The sequence below is a fragment of the Chelonia mydas genome, chromosome 8 (genome assembly GCF_015237465.2).
Source record: "Chelonia mydas isolate rCheMyd1 chromosome 8, rCheMyd1.pri.v2, whole genome shotgun sequence".
In the NCBI taxonomy this organism is placed as follows: domain Eukaryota; kingdom Metazoa; phylum Chordata; order Testudines; family Cheloniidae; genus Chelonia; species Chelonia mydas.
In genome coordinates this window covers 100,456,288-100,468,390 of record NC_057854.1, presented here as the reverse complement: position 1 = coordinate 100,468,390, position 12,103 = coordinate 100,456,288, and the positions used below count along the sequence as shown (strand labels likewise).

Here is a 12,103-nt window from a genome sequence, read left to right as displayed (position 1 = left end):
GAACCAGGAGCAAGGACTGAGCAGGAGCAGGACGGGGGCAAAGCAAGGAGCAGCGGGCACCAGGAGGCTCGCAGCTGCGAGCATGAACACATTGAGCCACCAGAGAGGAACTGCCGCTGCTGGGCTAAAAGCCAGCCAGCTGCCCTTCCGGACCCATCAGCTGGTGTAGTCAGTCAGGTAGCCTGCTGAGGGCATGTTGGGTTGCCAGGAGACTGGCTGCTGGCCCTGATGCCTAACAGGTAAGTAGGGAGTGAGTAATGCCAATGTAAGGGAGATCACAATTTGCCCATGCTTTTAGTTTCATATACACACATTTCCTATGCAGGGGGGCGGGGGGAGGTAGGCACACACCGCCTGTGGGTAGTGGCACAGGAAGCTGGAGAAGATCTGCAGCTGGAGATTTCAGAGCTTCCCAACTCAGACGGACACTGGCATGAAGTCACCTGGAAGAGAAAAGCCCCACCTACCGAGAACAATAAACCATGTAGAAAGTCAGTTTTTCAAATAAAGGGCGAATGAAGAGCAACCGTGATCACTGAGCAATATTCGCCGTGAAGGGAAACATCCGAGTCCAGTAAAGTAAGAGAGACAGACCGCTTGCAAAGTTATGGTCCAATAAGGGCATTAGATAAAGGTCAGGGCAGAAATATCCCTCGGCAGATTGACACAAGGCTTTGGAGGATGCACATCTCTCTTCATTTACATTTTAATTACTACTTAAGGGAAGGAAATACTGGAGTGGGTTTGCTTTTGCAACAAATCAATTATAAATACTACCAAGCCGGGCTAAACATTGGGACGATGACATTATTGGTGCTCTTCATCCCTGTCGTCTTCGCTTATTGCCACGGATTCTCTGCAGCAAGCCTCTGGAGGAGGAGGAGTTCATTTCTCTTGCAGTATTTTCTAGCTGGTGGGGATGCAGTTTGCTTTGCTTCCGAGCTGCATCCCTGAGAAGAGAGATGGTTCAGATCCCGCCTGAAGACGCACTTTGATCATGACACTTCCTGATGGCAGCCTGGTGATCATGGCTAAGGAGACAAGCTGTGATTCTTCCTTTTCCCCCCTGCCTTGCCTTTTCCTCCTCCTTTCCTTGCTCCACTTCTCTCCCCCCTTTAAATAATCCATAGCCTGCTGTCCCCACCCCCTTCTCTATGTCTAGGCTTCACCCTTTCAGGGCAGGGATTGTCTCCCTTTTATGTTTGTACAACAACTCAGCACATTGGAACCCCAGTCCCAGCTGGGGCCTTTTGGTACTACCAGAATATAAATATTGAATACAATACCACTGGGCTGGGACTCTAGAAATCTGGCATCAATTCCCTGCCCTGCCACAGACTCCCTGTGTGACCTTGGGCAAGTCAATTAATCTCTCTGTACCTCAGTTCACCATCTGTGCACTGGACAAAGACATTCTCTGTCTTCAGGGACCATCTCTTATTGTGCTAGGGGCCGTACAGACATGTAGTAAGGCCCTCATCTCAGTTGTGGCCTGTGGACGCGACTAGAATACAAATACTGACTGGGAAATTAACCAAGTTTCCCTATATCCTTTAGTGATAACACCAGGTCAGTAGCATGTTCCCTAAGTCAGGGGTTCTCAACCCTTCTCTTTCTGAGGCCCCTCCCACAACATGCTATAAAAACTCCATGGCCCACCTGTGCCACAACAACTGGTTTTCTGCTTATAAAAGCCAGGGCTGGCGTTAGGGGGTAGCAAGCCGGGCATTGCCTGGGGCCCCACGCCACAGGGCCTCCACAAAGCTACATTGCTCAGGCTTCGGCTTCCACCCCAGGTAGTGGAGCTCAGGGCCCCGAGCTTCAGTCCCATGTGGCGGGGCTTCGGCTTTCTGCCCTGGGTCCCCATGAGTCTAATGCTGGCCCTGCTTGGTGGACCCCCTGAAACCTGCTTGCGGACCCCCAGAGGGCCCCAGACCCTTGGCTGAGAACCACTGACCTAAGTCGCTACCTATTCTTACATTGGAAACGTATCTGGCATATTCATGATGAAGTTTTGGTCACTGAAATGGAATTACTGATGGAAACTGGGACAGAGCCCAAACCCAGCCCCGCAGACCTGACGCCCTCACCACGATCAACTCACACATACCACACACTTGGGAAAGCTTGAATCCAGATCTAGAGGACTGTTTAGGCCCCCGGGAAAGTGGATGGGTTAAGGCACTGGGAAATGCTTTGCCCCTACAAATGTTTGGGGTTTTTTTTTTTCCATACTGTCTGCAGCTCAGTGCATTTGCAGAACCACAGAGGCAATCAGCGGGTATTTCTGGACTTACTGCCTTTTTAGCTTCATCTTTGCAGTTCAATGTCATGAAGATAATTCATTTCTATTAAAACCCTTTCCCCCCACCCCCACCCCATCCCCTTTTTCTTACTCAGAGAGCAATAACTTTCCCCTTGCAAAACTGCCTCTGAAAGGTGCATAAAGCAAATATGTGATGTTCTTGTCTTGAACATTTGTTGGGGAAATCTCTATGCAGCCACCTGCCCTGCTACAAAGAGAAAAACGATAGGATCGTCCTTTATGAAGCTTCCTCAGAAAGGAAGGATATTAATGGGTCAGTTATCAGCAAGAGGCAAATATTTTTAATTACCTCACCAGGAATTCATGTGTTTAACTCTCCAGCGTTTCCACTGGTGACCTCATTAGCAAGCAGCCAGATTTGAAAACCTGGCCACAAGTGATTCAGCTTCATCTCCCTGTGAGACATTGTTTGGATGGGTTAGTTGATGACTGCCACTAACTGACTGTTGTACTGACTGCTGCCCAGAGAGAAACAATTGTGCAGATGTAACAATGTGGCACGCCCCGTGAGAGTAGTCACGCCTCATCATTTCACGTACCCCGTAGATTATATAGGCCAGTTTTGATTCTTCCCTGTTTGCAAGACACTCTAGGGGCAATTGATAAATTATGCTGCAAATCAATAAACAGACATCAGAGCACCTGCTTCCATCCAGAGATGGTTTTTTCTTCCCATACTTTAATACACAAAGACTATTAACATCTTTTATCTGCGGGCACATTCCTGAGGTAGCTTGGCCTTCACAAAAAGATGCACGGCTAAATGAGACTCTTGCGTGGGGGGGTGACCACTGTGTTCTCACTTAGGCCCCACTCCAGCAAAATATTTAAGCCTCACTTTAAGCCCATGTGTGTAGGCCCATTGACTTCAATGGGATTATTCCCTCAAAGTTAATCATGTGCTAAAGTGCTCTGCTTCACTGGGGCCTAACACTGGTATAAATCGGGGTACCCCCATTCAAGTCAGTGGCGTGAGTGATCACTGAGGCAGGGCCGGTGAGTATTTCAACAAAAAAAAACTTCAAAAACAGACTCCAATGAGAGACTGCTGAATTGGAATTGATTTGCAAACTGGAAACCATTAACTTAGGCTTGAAGAAAGACTGGGAGTGGATGTGTCATTACACAAAGTAAAACTATTTCCCCATGTTTATTCCCTCCCCACACACACACTGTTCCTCACCCGTTCTTGTCAACTGCTGGAAATGGCCCACCTTGATTATCACTACAAAAGGTCCTGCCCCTCCCCGCTCTCCTGCTGGTAATAGCTCACCTTTCCTACAGTGTGTATGGTAACACCCTTGGTTCATGTTCTCTGTGTATATATAAAATCTCCCCACTGTATTTTCCACTGCATGCAGCTGATGAAGTGAGCTGTAGCTGACGAAAGCTTATGCTCAAATAAATTTGCTAGTCTCTAAGGTGCCACAAGTCCTCCTGTTCTTTTTGCAGATACAGACTAACACAGCTGCTACTCTGAAATATTTCAGTCACGAGAGCAGTCAACAGCTGCAGGCCTAGAAGTGCGACGCATTTGTGTGAACGACTTTGGACTGATCTTAAGGAAACCCCGGTGAGCAGGCGATGAATGGCTTTATGGATTAGCCATGGGAAGCAAGGCCTTTGATCACTACAACAACTGGGAATGATTAAACCTGACGGGCTAATGTTTAAGACCACATATCAGAAGTCTAGACCCAGGGCCCTACGTCAGACGCCTGGCCAGGTGGGGTGAGTCTGTGGTATATGACTCTCTGTCACGTGGAGGGTGGGTCATTTGCCAGGATTATAGAGCTGTCTCTCACTTAATCATTTTCTGCCAGTGCAGGGGCCTCAGGTTTACATCCGCCCCTCCTCCTCTGTAATGCCTTGGTCTAATTTCAATTCTTGGGGTTAGTGCGTGGGTGCTCGCCTACGATACACAGGTGGTCAGACTAGATGACCTGGTGGTGCCTCCTGGCCTTACGCACTGGAACGCTCATGTAACATGACTTTATCTCTTAGAAATCAGCAGGATAATAAACAAGAAGCCCGAAACTGAGAGGGAGAGAACAGGCTGCTTCCTAAGGCAGCGAGGCTCATCTCCCCCAGACATGCTTCAAGCTGGCAGTTTTCCGACTGATGCTCTGATCACACATTTTCCCAAAGAACCCCTGTCCCAGAAGCAGGGTCAGGCACTGCCCCTCCCAACCCCCACCCCCAACCCCGGATACTCCTCAAAAGTGATATCTTGACATTTCACCACAGTCCTCACTGCATCTCAGCACGAGGACGGAATTCCCCATGACAGATATTCCCTCCAGGCCAGGTGTGAGGTACCTTTCTGTGACAGGGAAGGAGCCCTGTTCTTTCCTTTCCTGTACCATACCAGCTCTGTGGCTCAACTGCAGCACACCAGACCCCCCCAAGACACACAACAGCACCATAGTACAACTATCTTTAGCTGGATTCTTGGAAACCCTCGCTTCGAGGAACGCCAGATCTCTTACACACTTTAACACAGCTGTGCTTCCCTCTAAGGAACACCCACATGCCCTTCATCTGTCAGCCAGGGGCCAAGGTAACAATATTTTTGCTTCCCTATTGTGATACCTAATATTCTTTTCAAAGGGCTGAGAATTTACACCTAAAAGTTTGCAGTTCTAGAGCGGTGATTAAAAGCTTGAAAGACAGCCAGCACTGAAAGCAGAAGAGTCAAGGTGGCTCAACCGATGTCCCTTAGGATGTCTTACCTTGGATGCAGAGGTGGTCTCTCCAGCTTTAATTAAGCGTGCAACACCTCTGGGGTTCATTAGGTGCTCCATCAGTAATACAGCTATGGAACTTTTACCTCAGCCAAGGATTCCTCTATGCTGGGGAGAATCCTTGTCTTCCTGGAGTAGGGAAAAAGGACACTTAGTGAGGATTGACTATCCATCATGGCAAGGATACAGGCAGTCTGACCCAGGGATCAGAGCAGAAGTTGGGAGTCAGGCCTCCTCAGACACCAGGAGGTCAGAGTCTGAGACAGGCCAGAGGGCAAACCCAGAGTCGAGTGTCAGGAGGCAGGCAGGGTCAGGTTACCAGGAGATCAGAAGCAGGAGGCAAACTTGAGAGCAGAACCATGGATCAGTAACCAGAGTCAGGCCAGGATACCAGGAAGTCAAGCCAGGGGAGTTGGAGTAGGAGCAGGAAGCACAAAACACATAGTCCATGGCAAGGTGGATCCCAGTTGCATGGACAACCTCCTGTTCCGGGTTTATATAGAAGCTGTGAACCAGTCAGGACCCGCAGCATTCTGCCAGTCAGATCCCGGGACTGGAGTCCTCTGTCAGGGTTCAACTTCTATCCTAGAAACTGTTAACAGGTCACTGGGTGGAACCGACTAGCTCCTAGGAGCCCTGCAGACTTGTGTTCCAGACCCACAGTCCCTGGCGCTATCTGAGTCTGGAGATCAGAATTACTATTTGTATCATGGTAGCTCCTAGGTCCCCCAATCAGAGACCAGCGCTCCATTGTGCTAGGTGTGCTGCACAACCACAGAAAAGACAGGCCCCTCTACAGGAGCTTATAATTTAAGAGACAGCAGATGGATACAGGCAGTTGTGGGAGCATGAGGAGACAATACTGGCGACCACTGGTCATAGAAGCTGGCTCCACTGCTCCGTGTTTGAATTCTGTTGATCTGTCAAAGACAGATTCCCCCCAGGGCGGATTTAAGACCTATCAGTATATAAACTTTAAACAGGTGCTGTTGGAACTCATTGCAGGCATGGAACGAAACCCATGGGCCTGAGTTGGATTGCCCTTGCATCGGTGTGACACGGCTGTAACTCAAAAGACTTGAGTTGAGTCACACCATTTATGCCAGTGTGAGAGAGCTCAGAGTCAGAGTCCGAGGTTACAGAGATCATCAGCATTCAGTGGAAGAATATAACAAGCAACTGACCTCTCTAACCTAAGCCCTAGGAAGTCCTGGCTACAGGAAACATCATTTTAGGAACTGTCCTGTAAGGTGGTGCTGAAACCAGTGTATGGCAGTGTGTGTTTTCAGGGGGTTGTAATCCAAAGACAAATTCATCCCTCTGAGTGGTTTGCAATAAACAGATTGCAAGTGCTACACGCAGTGTGATTTTTTTCTAATATAGAGATATTGCCCAGTCTGTGTGCGACACTCAGCCGGGAGAAAAAGCTTATCCTCTTGGAAATTTTTAATCATAAAAGGTTCATTACAATAAATATACCATGCAAAAATATATGTCTCCTCCATTTTAACACATGTAAAGAGAATATTCTGTTTTAAATTAATATCTTTTATTAAGTGCAGTATTTAATAGCAGTTTGATTTTCTGAAGAGTTAAAATATTTCAAAGGGAAGAAAAAGCCCAGATAAAAGTGATCTGTTGCAATGTCAAAAACCACAGAGGAAGAGAAATTGACACAATTTAGAACCAGACTTTAGAAAGCATTTCTTTTTAATATACTAGGGCTGAATACTGCTGGCGGGGAAGGACATTTTGTAAATTAAGTTAGAGCAAAAGGAAAAATATTATTTAACGGTAAAGGCAACTTTCAATGGAAGGATATCAAATTATAGTGAAAAATTCGGTCCATTTCCTCAGCTGGTGTTAGCCTTGTGCTGTAAAGCAGCAGTTGCTGATACAAAGGGTTTTGTTTTAAAACACTATCTGAAAGGCTCCACAATCCCCAGTAAACTATTTTCCATTGTATCTGCTTATTATTCATAAACAAAAAAAGAATTATCTAATAATTATCATTAGCCAGGGGTGGGGGGACTTCTGCTAGAACGATACACTTTTCAAAGCAAATGAAATTTCAGTTCCTAGAATTATTATTTGTATTGCTGTAGCATGTAGGAGACCCATATTCCATTGTGCTAGCTGCTGTACATACCCGCAAAGAGAGAGTCCTTGACCCGCCCCCCCCCCCCAAAAAAAACAAACAAACTTATTTTTATGTGTTTGGAAGAAGCAGCTCCTGTTATACTCCGCCCCATCTGGAGCTCCGTGGGACTGTTTCATGAAAGCCCTGCCTTCCGAACAAGCTACAAACAACACTATGGGTATTTGACATCCCATGCTGACTGCGGCAGACACTGGCTCGGACCCAAGGCCCACGGAAGTTAATACAAGTTGCTCCACGAATAAGGACCACAGGGCTCACGCTTGCAAACACCGACTCTCTGGCATAGTGCATGTCTGTGAAGCCAAAACCGATCATACGGCCCTGATCCAGGAAAGCACATTGATTTCATTGGGAACAATCACATACTTAATTTAAGCACATGGTTAGGTGCTTTGCTCGATTACGTGAAGCGAAGGCCCCATTATTGGGTCTGCATTTGAGGATTTTAAATCTTATTTTCCCGGCAGCTGAGCCTGGGGAGGAAAGGCCTTGTGTTTAAGGCACAAGACTGAACCAGAAGAGCTGCGTGCAGTTCCTGGCATTGCCACGGACTCCCTGTATGAGCTTGCGTAAGGCACTGGCTCTGTGCCTGGGTTCCTCCATCTGTAAAGGGGGCTAACAGTACTTACCTACCTCATCTAGGCGCTGTGAGGACGAATGCATTAACATCTGGGAGGCGCTCAGATGCTATGGTGACAAAGGTCAACAAAAGAGATTAAAGCAGTTGGTGCCTGACCTCCCACTAAGGCCAATCAGTGAGCTTTGGATCAGATCCTTAAGTGAGGAAAGGGAAACCCTGTTTGAAATATGTTGGTCTGCAAACCCCTCACCCAACAGTATGTAAATGGATAGGTCAATAGCCCAAACATGAGTTTATGTTTTCCACCCAACAACAAATATAGGCCTCATTACTTCAAAATTAATTAATGACGTTGTGCTGGAAATTCTCTGGTGAGTTTTACGCACCAAAGACTTAGGCAAATCGCTTTCCTTTTCTCTGCCTCAGTTTCCCCATAAGTATAATTATCCTCATTACACATCCCTCCCCCTGGAGGGGTGAAATGCTTGTTCCGTGCTTTGGCACTGCCTAAAGTGCCCAGGATTACGTATTGTTTCATTAAACAAATAAGACATAAATATTTGTATCCCTTGTCTTGGCTCCCAGATTTACCCACAAGGAAGAACACCGGCCTCCTGTGAAATAAACGAACTGGCTTGTATCTAGGGCAAGCAGCACAGACAGGAGACAAAGAATGGAAGCATCTGATTTAATGGGGAGTTGATAAGTCCTACAGAAAACTGCTTTAGTAAGAGCCAAAGGACCTAATAATGTCAAAAACAATTTGCAGAAATTTTCTGGTCCCAGAGAGACCAAGTCCCAAAAATACCTTGCTATGTTGTGGCTCCGGAATGAGTCCACCAGCTGCTTTCTGCAAAGCCCGAGCAGCTGACAGCATTATTAAGGTGGAACAAACCCATGGAATTGGTCTCTTGAGTTTATGGCGAGTCCCATCCTGCTCCACGCTAGAGTCAATGGCAAAACTTTTCCTCGTCTTCAATGAGCACAGAGCTTTATTCCTTCTTACTGAATTTTAATGTAATTCTCAGCCCAAGCTAATGCAGAAACTGAAGTCCCCTCTGACACTTTGCTGAGTGTTAAATAAAGAGCTCACTGAGCGCGGTCTTCATAGCCAGGGAATAAGATGTCTATACTTCCCAGTGTGGTAGATTAATATCGGGGACGATGTTAATTGTCCACTTATAATTCCCATCTTCCAATTGGTCAAATCCATTGTCCTCTGATACCAAGATTGGGAGACTCAACTGACAATCATCAATATGAGAGGCAGAAGTTTTGTTCCAGTCTAAAAACATTCTCAGGTTAACATGTTAAGAAATTCCTATAACTTTCACTGGATTATCTACCAAACTTGATTTATACCGGTTCACAATTAATTACGAAAAGAGATTATTTTACTTGTATGTTTCTGGTGTGTTTAATTGGAATTAGAGATCTATCACGATTGTCTTACTCTAAATTGTTTTGCAATGCCCCCGCTTTTCTTTGTCGCACAGTGGCAGCTGGATGTTCCAAACTGAGATCACGGCCCATTGTGCTAGAAGCAAATATACTGAACATCACTGTAAATGGGTCTGAGGCTAGGGATCTGAGGCTAGGGGAAAAAAAGAAGTTAAAAATTACTTAGGTTGGATGTCTTAAGTTAGCAGGGGACAAAATACATCCTAGAATATTTAAGGAACTGGCTGAAGAGATCTCTGAGCCATTAGTGATTATCTCTGAGAACTTGTGAAGGAAGGAGATCCCAGAGGACTGGAAAAGGGCTATACAAAGGGGAACAAGGACAACCCAGGGTATTATTGACCTGTTAGCTTAACTTCAGTACCCTGAAAGATATTGGAGCAAATAGTGAAACAATTGTTTTGTACCCTAGAAAATAACAGGTTTCAGAGTAACAGCCATGTTAGTCTGTATTCGCAAAAGAAAAGGAGTACTTGTGGCACCTTAGAGACTAACCAATTTGTTAGTCTCTAAGGTGCCACAAGGTCTCCTTTTCTTTTTAGAAAATAATAAGGGGATAAGTAACAGTCAACATGGATTTGTCAAGAACAAATCAAGTCTAACCAACCTAATATCCTTCTTTGACAGGGTCACAAGCCTTGTGGGGCAAGCAGTAGATGTGACAGATCTCGCCTTTAGTAAGGCTTCTGATACGGTCTTACATGACCTTCTTATAACCAAACTGGAGAAATATAGCCTAGATCAAACTACTATAGGGTGGGAGCACAATTGATTGGAAAACCATACTCAGAGACAGGTTTCAGAGTAGCAGCCGTGTTAGTCTCTAAGGTGCCACAAGTACTCCTTTTCTTTTTGCGTACTCAGAGAGTAGTTACCAGTGGTTCACAGTCCAGCTGGAAGGGCATATCAAGCAGCGTCCTGCAAGAACCTGCTCTGGGTCTGGTTCTTTTCGATATCTTCCTACCTTATAAAGTTTGTGGATGAGACCAGTCTGGGAGGGGTTGCAAGCACTTTGGAGGACAAGATGAGAATTCAAAATAATCTTGACAAACTGCAGAAATGGTCCGAAATAAATAGGATGAAATTCAATAAGGACAAATGCAAAGTACTACACTTGGGAAGGAACAATCAGTTGCCCACATACAAAATGGGACATGACTGCCTAGGAAGGAATACTGCGGAAAAGGATCTGGGGGTTATAGTGGAACACAAACTGAATATGAGTCAACAATGTAATATTGTGGGGGAGGGGGAAGCAAATATTCTGGGATGTATTAGCAGAAGTGTTGTAAGCGAGACCCAAGAAGTAATTCTTCTGCTCTACTCACCACTGATAAGGCCTCTGTTGGAATATTTTGTTCAATTCTGGGCACCAGACTTCAGGAAAAATATGGACAAACTGGATAAAGTCCAGAGGAGAGCAACAAAAATGACTAAAAGTCTGGAAAACATGACCTATGAGGGAAGATTGAAATAATTGTGTTTGTTTAGTCTGGAGAAGAGAAGACTGATGGTGGACATGATATCCAGTCCATGAACGATAAATTGTTCTCCTTTTCCACGGAAGACAGGGCAAAAAGCAATGGGCTTAAGTTGCAGCAAGGAAGGTTTAGGTTGGACATTAGGAAAAACTTCCTAACTATAAGGGAGGTTAAGCACTGGAACGAGTTACCGGGGAAGTTTGTGGAATCTTCGTCACTGGAGGTTTTTAGGAACTGGTCAGACAAACACCTGTCGGCGATGGGTTAGATAATACTTAGCCCTGCCTCAGTGCAGGGGTCTGGACTAGATGACCTCTCAAGGTCCCTTCCAGTCCCTACAGTTCTATGATTCGGTGCTATACAGTCACATGGGAAGAGGTAGTCCCGGCCCAGAAGAGTTTACAATCTAAATAAACAAGAAGGAGAAAGATCCCCATTTTGTAGATGGGATACAGAGAGCACAGAATGATTAAGTGATGTGCTCAAGATCATACTGAAGGTCTGTGGCAGAACTAAGAATTAAACCCAGATCTCCTGAACCCTCCTCCAAGCCTTAACTGCTACTCTTGATTGCACAGCTGTCAAATTTTCCAACAAGCCCCTTTGTGCTTCCTTCCACCCCATGCCACAGGCACAAGGAGAACCCCTGTAGACATCTGCAAGGCTACCTCTATCCTCCTTTAACCTCTCCTCTGCTGGGATGCCCACAAACAAGTTGCCAATTGCGCAAGGAGTGACTGTTGCTTACCAGGCTGATCAGCATCATCTCATTGTTTCCTCCTGCTCCAGCTGCTTGTTGTATCCATCTGTTAGCTCAGCTTCTGCTTAGCTTGCAAGCCCTTTCAGGCAGGGACAATCTTATTGTGTGACTGAGCAGGCTGTTGGCCTGTCCCCGCAGCCCAGGAAGGAGACACACCACGGCCAGAGCATAGTTCAGGCCCTTTTCTCAGGGCTTCAGCTTTATTTCTTCTGCCTAACCTCCTACAGCCGCACGTCAGTCATCCCTTTCCCCTAACCCGGGCGTAGCTATTTCCTACAGGACACTTGTCTGAAAGTCTTACGCTGCTCCAGGAACACCCATTGCTTCCTGTAGCTCCTTTTCCTCCTTCCCTTTCACAGAGGTTTTTGTCCCCAGAGCTTCCCTGTGATCTCTCCCCGGCTGAGTCACTTGCTGATGTTAATCACCTGATCCCCAGCTGATCTGTCTGAGCTGGAAGGGAGCTGATCTGCCACAGGTGAAGCTGGGCCCAGCTCTCTTAGGGATATGTCTGAACTGTATCGGGGCACAGACGTTGGCTAGCAGGCCTCTAGCACACTAAAAAGAACCATGTGGACATTGTTTTGATGTTG

At 46.2% G+C, this 12,103-nt stretch overlaps 1 long non-coding RNA gene across 1 annotated transcript; it reads right to left on the bottom strand.

Annotated features, from left to right (window-relative positions):
• Positions 1–246: 246 nt before the first annotated feature.
• LOC122461389 lies at positions 247–11,858 on the bottom strand. The gene is made up of 3 exons (XR_006283250.1): positions 11,502–11,858; positions 5,059–5,199; positions 247–950 (listed from the first exon to the last, which is right to left on the bottom strand). It is a non-coding gene; the product is annotated as an uncharacterized LOC122461389 (long non-coding RNA).
• Positions 11,859–12,103: the final 245 nt, after the last annotated feature.